General features: G+C 40.1%; 1 long non-coding RNA gene across 4 annotated transcripts in view; it reads left to right on the top strand.

Annotated features, from left to right (window-relative positions):
* Nucleotides 1–12189, top strand: part of LOC125910604 (uncharacterized) — a 430115-nt gene that overhangs the window by 4021 nt on the left and 413905 nt on the right. Inside the window, exon 3 of one of the 4 annotated variants that reach the window (XR_007454108.1) lies at nt 7739–7890. The exons of the other annotated variants lie outside the window; for them this stretch is intronic. This is a non-coding gene — a long non-coding RNA (uncharacterized LOC125910604). Of the gene's footprint in view, nt 1–7738; nt 7891–12189 lie in introns of those variants that run through there. 4 annotated transcript variants of the gene reach the window in all.

Genomic DNA, 12189 nt, shown 5'->3' with positions numbered 1-12189 from the left:
TTTTTGTTTGACAGAGAGCGAGAGAGTGTGTGTATGGGGGGGTGAGGGGCAGAAAAAGGGAGTGAGGGTAGGAGAGATTGAGAGAGAGAGGGAGAGGGAGAGAAAGAGAGGGAGATAATCCCAAGAAGGCTCCACACTGTCAGCACAGAGCCTGATGCAGAGCTGAATATCACAAGTATGAGGTCATGATCATGACCTGAACTGAAAGCAAGAGTCAGACGCTCAACTGACTGAGCCACCCAGGTACCCCTAAGTATAACTTAATAAGTGAGGGATTTACAGGATGCTTTTAGTGCCCTTTATTGTATATTTTGAATATCCATTATTTCAGTTGTCTAAACTATAATGACAATATTTAATCCAAAATGCTTTTTGAATCTGTGACTATTTCCTTAATGTATATTCAGAAATCTGTAAAACCTTGGCTAAAAATTGTAATGATATTAATGACTCTCAATACATACTGAAAACATTATTTTAGGAAATATATCAATTATTCTAAAATTAAAAAAAATTTTTAATGTTTATTTATTTTTGAGAGAGACAGAGACAGAATGCGAGTGGGTTAGGGGCAGAGAGAGAGGGAGACATAGAATCTGAAACAGGCTCCAGGCTCAAAGCTGAACCCGACGAGCACAGAGCCCGACATGGGGCTCGAACCCACGAACCATGAGATCATGACCTGAGCTGAAGTCAGCCCCTCAACTGACTGAGCCATCCAGGCGCCCCATATTCTAAAATTTTTTTTAATGTTTTTGTTTTATTTTTGAGAGAGAGAAAGAGCATGAGTGGGGGAGGGGCAGAGAGAGAAGGAGACACAGAATGTGAAGCAGGCTCCAGGCTCTGAGCTGTCAGCACAGAGCCTGATGTGGGGCTTGAACTCATGAACTGTAAGATTATGACCTGAGCGAAAGTCGGACGCTCAACTGACTGAGTCACCCATGTGCCCTACAATTAGTTATTGTAATGGCACTATGGGCAAGTTTCTATGTAACTGTACCTGTAATATATGTTTTTATGTCCAACAATAATATTTAAATTTGAAATTTTTTGAATGCTTGAACACTTTATTTTTATTTTCTTCTTTTTCTGTTTATGATCATTTGCCACGAAGGTAAATTACTATTTTGTGTGCCCTTCCTCTGTATTAGTATAATTTATTCATTGCTGTCTTTCTTAATTTTATTCTTTATCAGAAAGTTTTGCATATTGAAACTATTAATACATTGGATGTTTGGCAAATATTTCCTTATTCTTTATTATTTAGCTTTAGTATTTAAATATGTTATACAAGCATATTGACATTATCTTATTACAGATTTTGAAAGTAGTCTCTATCTTAGGTTATATATTCTGTGTAGAGAGATGTTTAGAGAAGCAAACCCCAACCCCACCGTGATCCACACAGCCAACCTTGCTTGGCTATTTTATGTGAATTCCTGCAGCTTTTATTCTATATATTTACATATGTGCACATTCATAGAAGCTTTTCTTTTCCACAAAGATCCTATTCTATAAACATGGTTCTTCATGGAATTGTTATGTCCTCGAAATGACTTCTTGTCATAAATTTATTTCTTTTTGGTACAGATAGCTCTGCCTCATTCTTGTAAATGTTTATATAATGTTTCACAATGAGAAGCTAGAAATAAAAGCAGTGTTGTGCTGGGAAATGTGTAACCACCGCCTCATTGGGGAAAGAACACTAAAGCCCTGATCTCTACCTTTACGGACTTGCAAGGTGGAAATCATCTGACTCTTGGTGGTTTCAGGCTGCCAGTAGTTTCACTGCCAGATCACAGAATTGTGAAAATAACTCTTGGCTTTTTGCCCCTTGCACAAAGCTGATCCTTTGCAGGCCAGCTTCCCGGCAGAGCCGACTGATTGCGGGAGAAGTGCTCTGCAGCCTGGTGCTTCAGGGAAGTCATGGCCATGAACAACGCACACTCCTCCCGTCCGTTGGGGTGCAGAAACGGTGGCACAGTGCTGGAAATGGAGTTTCTGCCGTCCTCTCTGGCTAGAGCCCTTGATTCGGCCAAGGAGAAGCAGATACTTCTATTCATCCAGGTTGTAACCTGAGTACCAGGGGCCTGCATCTGTCTCTCCAGGAATCTGACCTCTGGCCTTGAACCGGTCACCAAATTCTGGATGCATTTTCTCCCAATCAGTTCTGTTCCAGTGTGGGACCAATCTTTTAAACCGGTGCTCTATCAATGAATATTAAATTATTTCCACGTTTTCAGTTTTTTAAATGTTTTTTTATTTTATTTTATTTATTTATTTATTTTTTTGAAAGGCAGAGTGTGAGCAGGGCAGGGGCAGAGAGAGAGGGAGACATAGAATCTGAAGCAGGCTTCAGGCTCTGAGCTGTCAGCACAGAGCCCGTCACGGGGCTTGAATTCACGATCTTTGAGATCATGACCTGAGCTGAAGTCGGACAGTGAACTAACTGAGCCCCCAGGTGACCCTCCAGGTTTTCAGTTTTTAAAATATTGTTTCATAAATGCTATTATATATGCAAATATAAGATAATTTCTGAATGATAGAAAACTGGAATTTGAATTACTTGATTCAATAACTTAAACTTTCCATAAAACATGGCAGCATATCCTCCTGGATATGAGTTGCACTTTCCCTCCAATTCTTTTGTGTACTTGTTTCTCTTCAATGTTTCCAGTATTGTTTGTCTGAAGTTTTGAATTGTTTCCAAAGTAGAGGACACAAAAAGAAGTATTTTGAGCCATTGTAACTTGAATTTTCTCACTTCTATCAGTATTGATCATATTTATTCTTCCTTCCATGTGTTTTGTATTGAATCTTGGAAATCTTGTTCATATAATCTAATTTCTGGGTATATGTTTTTTTCTTAATATATAGAAGGTTAATATATATTCCGGGTGTTAATTTTGATCGAATATTAAATATTTTCAAATTATCATTTATCCTTTAATTTTGACACTGGTGCTTTTCCTCCTCCAGAAGTTAATGCCAGTCTTTCTTCCTTGTGGCTTTTGATTTTTATATCTAACTTACTGTGTCCTTTTTCATTTCATGTGGAAGAATATTTTCCTACATTGGCTCTGTAGATCTCTAAGAATTGCTTTCCTTTCTGGTACGAATAAGTAATAGAAGTTCCTAAATATTGCTTGTCTGTTTCTTCCAGCGATTTGGAATTCTCCCACCTTCGTTAATAAGGTTATGATTATAGACTCCTTACTTCCATGGACTTGTGTTTCCCTGTAACAATACCATAGCTTTATCATCGTCCTTCCTTTTGAAAGTTATCCTGTGCATTCTTGAGCATTTTATTTCCCGATGAACTTGAGAATCACGTCACGTTCTGTAAACTGTCTTTGAGAAATTTTCTGAATTTTTTTGAGAAATTTTCTGAATTCAGAAATTGTACTGAATTTAGACAGATACTTGGACATTCGACTTCTCTGGTAATTTATTATTATTATTGAGCCTTCTTTATCTTCTTCAGTAAGGCTTTGGCATTTTACTACATACCTCGTAACAATTTCTCGTTGTGTTTATCCCCAGGTGCTCGTATCAGTTAGGATTCTAGCTGCAAGCAACAACATTCTCTGGACAAAAATAGGCAATAAAGACTTTTTCCAAAGATATTGGGAGGCTCACAAGTAGGCACCAGGAAGCTTTTCAGTAGGGGATAGTGAAGCCCTTCCAGAGTGCTGAGAAAAAGGAAATACGGTGACACTGAACCAGCCAAGCACAAGCCAGGATCTCTGCCGCTGCAGTAGATCCGGTCCAGTCGTTCTGTGTGAACTTGAGTCGTGAGCTGGACGTGAAAGATCCTGGAGAGGCCAGGGGGTGGAGCTGAGGCAGGATATGTGTCCTCTGTACTCCAAGAAGTTGGGAGGGAAAGATTGACGTCCTTCCGACTTCCACAGACGGAGTTGGACTCCTGGGATTATTTCCCACAAACACTGTATTTCCTGGTGAAGTGCTTCCCTCCGTGGACCTGGGGGTGTCTGTAGGCAGTGGGGGGGGGGTTGGGTGGCAGAGGCAGCCCACGTACCACGATACCCTCTGGGGGTCTGTAGGGAAGCTGCTCAGTGTTATATGCTTATCCTGTATTTGCTTACTGAACGCTTTTATTAAGTGAAAGAATTGTTCACTTGACTGGCATAGAGATTTTCTAGATACATCTTTGTATTATAAATATAAATTATTATACATATTTATAAGCATAAATTTTGTCTCTTCATGTCCAATATTGCGTCTTGACTTTTCTTATTTTATTGCATTTCTTTTTGGCCTTTCTGGAGCCTGTTGTTTGTTTGTTTGTTTCTTTTTCTTTCCTTTCTTTCTTTCTCTCTCTCTCGCTCTCTCTTTCTTTCTTTCTTGTTTGTTTATTTATTTTGACAGAAGAGGGGGCGAAAGATAGAGAATCCCAAGCCGACTCCATGCTGTCAGCACAGAGCTGAATGTGGGGCTCAATCTCACGACCCTGAGATCATGACCTAAATCAAGATCAAGAGTTGGATGCTTAATCTACTGAGCCACCCAGCACCCTAAGCCTATTGTTTCATTTATCTTTTATAGTTACTATGTCCTAAGTAATAATGCCATATTGTTTAGATAGAAATAGTAAATAGCTCTATAAACCTCATACTCAAAACCAGATTTTCCACAGCCACCCTCACTTGTCTTCCAAATTCCTCTCTCTAATGACAGTCACTTTTGATTCTTCCATCTATTTTTTCTGATAGTTGTATTCATATTTCTGGATGGTATATCTTTAAAAAAATTTTTTTTTATTATTTAGTTTTGAGAGACAGAGAGAGACAGAGTGAGGGTGGGGGAGGAGCAGAGAGAGAGGGAGACACAGAATCTTAAGCAGGCTCTAGGCTCTGGGCTGTCAGCACAGAGCCTGACATGGGGCTCAAACCCACAAACTGTGAGATCGTGACCTGAGCTAAAGTCAGATGCTTAACTGACTGAGCCACCCAGGTGCCCCTGGAAGGTATATCTGTAGAATTCTTTTTTGTTTGTTTAAGTGTTTATTTAAATTCCAGTTAACATAGAGTGTAATATTTGTTTCAGGTGTACAACATAGTGATTCTACACTTCATTACATCACCCGGTGCTCATCACAACAAATTTCACCCGTTCCCCACCCACCTCCCCTTCAGTGACCATCACTGTGGTCTCCATGGTTAAGAGTCTGTTTGTTGGTTTGCCTCATGCTCCCTCTTTTATCCACTCTGCTCATTTGTTTTGTTTGTTAAATTCCACATATGAGTGAAATCGTGTATGTGTCTTGCTGTGACTAATTTCGCTTAGCAGAATACTCTCTAGCTCCATCCATGTCATTGCAAATGGCAAGATTTCATTCTTTTTTTTATGGCTGAGTAATATATATGTTTGTGTGTGTGTGTGTGTGTGTGTATGTGTGTGTATGTGTCTGTATGTATATATCTTGTGTGTGTGTGTATAAATCACATCTTCTTTATCCATTCATCAGTCAGTGGACACTTGGGCTGTTTCCATATCTGGCTATTGTAAATAATGCTACTATTAACATAAGGGTGCATGTATCCCTTTGAGTTAGTGTTTTTGTATTCTTTGGCTAAATACCCAATAGTGGCAATACTGGATCATAGGGTTAGTTCCATTTTTAACTTTTTGAGGAATGTTCATACTGTTTTCCACAGTGTCTGGACCAGTTTGCATTCACACCCACAGTGCATGAGGATTCTTTTTTTGTCAACATCTTTACCAACACTTGTTACTGATTACGTTGTTGATTTTAGCCATTCCAACAGGTATGTGGTGATATATTATTGTACTTTTGATTTGCCTTTTCTTGATGATGAGTGATGTTGAACATCTTTTCATGTGTCTTCTGGATATCTGGATATCTGGATTATTTGGGTTTTGTGTGTTGAGTTGTATAAGTTCTTTATTTTAGATAATAACCCTTTATCAGATATATTATTTACAAATATCTTCTCCCATATGTTGCCTTTTAGTTTTGTTGATTGTTTCTTTTGCTGTGCAGAAGCTTTTTATTTTGATGTAGTCCCAATAGTTTATTATTGCTTTTGTTTCCCTTGCCTTAGGAGACATACCTAGGAAGAAGTTGCTACAGTCAGAGAAATTACTGTCTGTGCTCTCCTCTAGGATTTTCATGGTTTCAGGTGTCACATTTAGGTCTTGAATCCAGCTTGAATTTATTTTTATGTATGGTGTAAGAAAGTGGTCCAGTTTCATTCTTCTGCATGTTGCTGTCCAGTTTTCCCAACGCCATTTGTTGAAGAGACTAACCTCTTCCCATTGGGTATTCTTTATCTTCAGAAACTCTTCAGAAGTTTCAATTTTGGTAGACATTACTGGTTCTCCTTTAACTTCCTTATATAATTTCCTCCTTATTTCCCTGCTTTTATTTTCCCAACATAGTTGCAGTATAATTAGTGAAACCAGTAGCAGGCTCTTACACTATTCTGTGTAGGTAAATTCATATGTATGTTTTCACTGATGAGGCCAAAAGTATAGATGATGTATTCTTTACTCATATTATTTTTCCTCATATTTATTGCCTTATAGCTTTTATTTACATAATTATCTATTTATCTTCCATCACTTTTCCCAGAAGCAATGATTTTCCACACAAGCCCTAATTTTTACAGCGCTAGAACATACCACATCACACATCTGGCTTGTCATTTTTAAACTCCTGGTTTTCCTCCTCCTCCTGCTCCTCCTCCTCCTGTCTTCCCTCCTGCTGCGGTCTGGACCGGTCACTTGTCACCTGCTGCAGGGCAGGTACCCTGGGACCCTCTTTAGCCGTCCTTCATCACGTGAGGCCTCTTTTCTGGATCCCGTACCTTCCTCTTGCTTTACTTTCCACGAGCGCCTTTTGTAAAACTCCCTCGGAAAGGGTACCTGGAAGATTAACTGTTAAATCTTTGGTTATTTTTAAATGTCTGTGATCTGTCGCACGGTTCGATGGAATTCAGTCATGACCCTGCACGCTGGGCTAAAAATGAATTTTCCGCAGAATTCAGAGGGTGTTTCTCCATTTTACTCTAGGAAGCAGACTTGCTGTTCCGCAGTCTAATTTCGTGTTGCTTCTGACCCTGTCACATGCCCAGCTCCTGACCCACCACCTCATGCTTTTAAGATTATCTCTATTCCACGTGGTATCGAAACATTATGATGACATACACAGATGAAATCCCTTGTTCCTTTTACTGGTCTTTCACTAAACCCTTTCAGTATTGACATTTAATGTGTGCCTCTTTTCAGAAATTTTCGTGCTTTAAAAAAATGTATATATTAGTTGCATACACAAATACATGTTTTTATCTGCTCCTTATCCTTGTTCTCCTTATTTGGGTTTCTTAGCTGTGCCTAGGAAGCATTATCCGGCAACCCTGCCCCTCACCGTTGTGCCAGAACCATCTGTCACTGGGTTGCATTTTATTGTTGCTCCTGAGGCCTGATTTTATCAGTTTTTATCAAAATGACTTTTCTTTTTCAAAATAAAATGTTCTTATTTGAGCATGTCTGCTCGGCAGTTAGAAGCACGCATTACTGCCGGCGCCTTACCAGCAAACACGGATATAGGACGAAGAAGCTGGGGTGAGGGTCTTATTTATAATATTTTTAATATGTTCATTTCTTACATGGTATGAGACAACTCTTGTGGTCTTGGAAATAACAAAAGTCCAGTATCACATAGCCATGCCCTCATTTACGAATTTTTTTCAAGAAAATGAACCTGCTCTGTGGGTTGGAAATTGGAGGATGCTGACTTTGATGAAATAAAACCTGAAGCACGTTCCCTGGACCAGAGGGGCTCTCAGCAGGTACAAGGAGGCGAGAACATCAATGAATGAGAGCAAAATAGATAAATAAATACAATGGCACACCATTTTCTGTTGCCTGAGACAATTATGGTTTAGAATTTTATAACTAACTGTGACTCTGGAGTTTGTTTTGTCCAGAAAAGAAACAACAACAGTGATCACTCACTCTGGAAGAATACCTTTAGATATTTTCATTAAACCCCCAAACAAATAGGATACTGTATCACATTTGCAGGTGCGAAAAATATCCAGAGTTTCACCCACTCACCTGTTATTTAGCCCTTACTAAGTGTCAGACCCTATACTCTGCACAGTACAGTCAGTCAGAAATTAGACTCATTGACCCTGATTTCACAGAGCTTAGTCGGGTAGGTGTGCAATCCATGTCAAATAATCACACACACAAAACGTGTAAGGGTTTAGGACACATGACATATGCTGTTGTCAGCATTCCATAGTGGACTTTGTCCTTGTTGTTCATTCAAGAAGTGTTTTAGAACTTTGGCTTGTGGCCAGGCTTCGTCCTCTGGCGGGAAATACCACCCAAACAAGTCAGACACAGATCTTGCCCTCAGGGGAATTACAAGCTAGTAGATCCTTAGAAAGGACAGGAAATACGCTGGAGGTTATAAATTTGGGAAATAGGGAGCTGAAATTCCAAAATTAACACTTATTCTGATGCCATAGCCCATCGTCCTCTATCTCACACACCTTTCCTAAGTTCACATGTGTTTTTGTGAACACTGGTCTCTTTGCTTGGGTAGCTGCCCCGCAGGTGGACATCCTTCCCGTGTTGGAGAACTCCCCAAACTGTGTGAGTCTACAGACACTGAACACACAGGTACTTTTTTCCAGGTCGCTGTGCAGAAACAGGTCGGGCGTGTGGTCTTACCAATTCCCTATGCTCATCTCCATTTCATTTAGGGTTAGGTGTCTCAAAGGAGGGACCATGTGTGAGTGTATTGACAGAGAAAACACCTGGCTTTAGGGGATCACAGTCACGGAGTCCAGTTTGCGGCTCTCGCAGCCACAGAGTCTGTCTGTGGCTCCGATATTCAGCCACGGAGTCTGTCTGTGGCTCTTGCAGCTACCGAGTTCATTTGTGGCTCTGATATTCATCCACGGAGTCCATCTGTGGCTCTGCTGTTCTGCAGTGGAGTCCAGTCTGTGGCTGTGATAATCAGCAGTGGCAGCGGGAATGGTCTCATTGTGCTGTGGTTTTGACTCCAGTTGTCCCTTTTTCTTACTACTGTTGAGTCTGGTTCTCCCTCTTTCTCACGGCTGATGAAATCATCTCATAGCGTCATTTTCTATTACTTACAACCAAGAGTCCAGGCTAATTCACTTTGGATTATTTCATTGCAAACACCGACATTGCCTGGCCAACAGTGGGTTGGATGACAGGGAAATGAAATTTGTTGTGTGCTAATGCGGAGTTCTCTATAATTTCCTCCTTCCTTCCTTTACTGTAGGAAAAGGTACATTAATAAGAATTAAAGTATTGAAAATGCTTTCAGGACCATGACTTGTGTCCTGGCAAAGATAATCCACTTAGAATAATTTGGCTTATTGAAACCTATACAATGATTCGTCCAAAATGAATGTCTACAAATATCCAGACTTTAACTGATAGCATCTTCAAGACAATTGAAATCAGTGATAAACCAGAGATACTTTCCTTTTAGTCTGCTCCTAGTAGCTGTTAACCTTTTATTCTTATTTTGTAACTTGTCTTTCAGATTTTTGTATGGACATAATCATTTTAAAAATGTGAATTGAAAAATCTGTCAGTCTTTAACCTCATATCACCAAATAACTGAGCACTTGTGATTTTTTTCACTTCTCAACCAGTAACTTTGATATCATCTGCATACAGCCTAAAGAAAATGTCAGTCAGGGAATTTGCCGATTCTCAGAGCTGTGTCCTAGCAAAGGAGGTTTCTGACTGCCCCTGCGTTTGTCTGTGCTGACTGGTTTGCTTACCAATGCCTCGTTCACCTTGTGATTTATGAGGAATTCGTTTTTCTGAGTTTTCACTAACATTAATCTACACAAACCTTCTTTGTGTTGTTGTTGAAATTTAAAAGAGCTTTATGTTTGCCCCCTGCAAAGTTTGTCAAAATAAATACCTATCTGGCTAAGTAGAAATTTTCTGTGATACTTATTCATGATAGAAATTGGTAAAGACTCTTTTGATTCAACGTGTTTAATTATAGGACCACGTTAATGGTTCTGAAAAGAAAAATGGTTACACTGTCCACATTGTTCATTCTGTCAGCCTTTCGGATCTTTCAAGGATATTGGGGAGCCCTGGCCACTGGGCATATGGTCTGTTGGTTAATACCAGGACATGTCAACCACCACATCTTAATCACATGCCGGTTAAACTCTATATGCAGTAATTTGGATATTTCTAGATATCTGGATGTTTGATAGATGGATACCTACGCAATTAAAACAAATTCCAAATGTTTATCTTTGAAGCCTATGTTGCCATGAACTGATGCCTTTAATGGCTTATCTAAAGTTCATGGAGAATAAGGAAAAGTGCTGTTATGTCAGTGTCCAATAAAAATAAAGTGCAGCACATAGATAAAAAGATACATCCTGGTCCCTAACCCTCAGATACAGGTAAACATCTCTATGTGAAAGCAGATGCTAGTAGAGCTTTGTATCAGTTCCTTCTTGCCGCATTTACTCCATTGCCATCATCACTGTGTCTCTGAGTTCATCAGCGTTAGCTTTGCTGTTTCTTTCTTTTTGATCAGTTTCTTTGGGAGTGATGTTTTTCAGATTGACTTCATGTACTTTTAGCCGTATTATTTATTTACGTTTTCACCATAGCTTAATGTACCAAAATACGTGAGTGATAATGACCCTTTGTCCTGAGTGACATTCTGTGCTACAGTTAATATTTTGTAAGATAAAAGCTATTCACAGTAAGTTTGTTTTAATATTAAACCAAAGACTTAATGAAACCTTTCTACCTCAGATTTAGGGGTGGGGACAAAAGAGGTCCAGATAACTTCAGCAGGAGGCCAGCATGCATGACCAGTGCCTTCATCCATTCTCTGCCCTCGTTTTCTTCTTGCAAGATCTCTAAGTGAATGAAAGGCCTTTTGTCTTCATCTGTCATTGGGGAAGGTTTAGTTTCATTCTCTTCCAGAACGGAAGGGACTCATGGTGCCCTGAGATGTACCGAGTCTCAGCTTCCTTCTTGTTTTATTACAGATACTAGTACTGCAGTAAGCTTATATTTGCTTGTGCTGTTATGTATTGCAAATACTTACACAAACCTTGTCACTTTGTGTGTCCCACGCAGTCTAACCAAGTATCAGTTTTTATCTTCACTTTATAGATAACGACGCTAAGGGCCAACGAATTCCGTAACACGTGATGGCTCGATGTGTAGATTCACTGTTGAGAAGGGCTGGTTCCAGAACCTGTGTCTCCAAGCTGAGTGGCTTTTGTAGTACAACACAGCATCTGTCAGTTATTATGCTCGTAATAAGTATTTACCCGGCCAAACCCCTATTTTTTGGACCCATGATAAAGCCCACGGCCACTTTTATTGCCTTATGGCGCCAGGTAATAGGGATTCAAGTTCGATGGTGAAGTGTCAAAAATACTGCTTTCTAGATATTGCAGTGTAGTGAGTGCAGGCGGGAGCAGTTTGGTCGTATTGTAAGACGAGAATCAAATTCACTTCCGTATCAGAGAATTAAATCTCTGGGATCTCTCAGTCTCAATGGACGGCGAACTGACCCTTTAGTGTTACTTACTTACAGCTTTTCTCAGAGTTAGCTTCTTACGAATGGGGACCGATTTCAGCTTTTCTCAATCATCTTAAGAGTAAATATGAGACTATAGAATAACAGTGCTGTTCACTTGAATTGCATTTTACAGGTTTTTAACAGCCTGATCTGATAGGAATCCTGGGGGGCGGGAGTGGGTGGGTGATGGAACAAACAGGTTTTAGAATTCTCATTTTAGGGGCGCCTGGGTGGCTCAGTCGGTTAAGCGTCCGACTTCAGCTCAGGTCACGATCTCGCGGTCCGTGAGTTCGAGCCCCGCGTCGGGCTCTGGGCTGACGGCTCAGAGCCTGGAGCCTTTTTCCGATTCTGTGTCTCCCTCTCTCTCTGCCCCTCCCCCGTTCATGCCCTGTCTCTCTCTGTCTCAAAAATAAATAAACGTTAAAAAAAAAATTAAAAAAAAAAAAAAGAACTCTCATTTTAGAGATGAAAAACTGAGACGAAGGGGCTCGTCCAAGCACACAGATCCTGAGCAATCATCTTGGGGCTAGAAGTCTGTTTTCCTGACAGTCGGGTTTGCATTTCTCCTAGCTCCCTACCCC

This window comes from Panthera uncia, chromosome D1 (genome assembly GCF_023721935.1).
Source record: "Panthera uncia isolate 11264 chromosome D1, Puncia_PCG_1.0, whole genome shotgun sequence".
Taxonomy (NCBI): Eukaryota; Metazoa; Chordata; class Mammalia; order Carnivora; family Felidae; genus Panthera; species Panthera uncia.
Note: the sequence above shows the minus strand (reverse complement) of the source record. Positions and strands in the feature narration are given on the sequence as shown.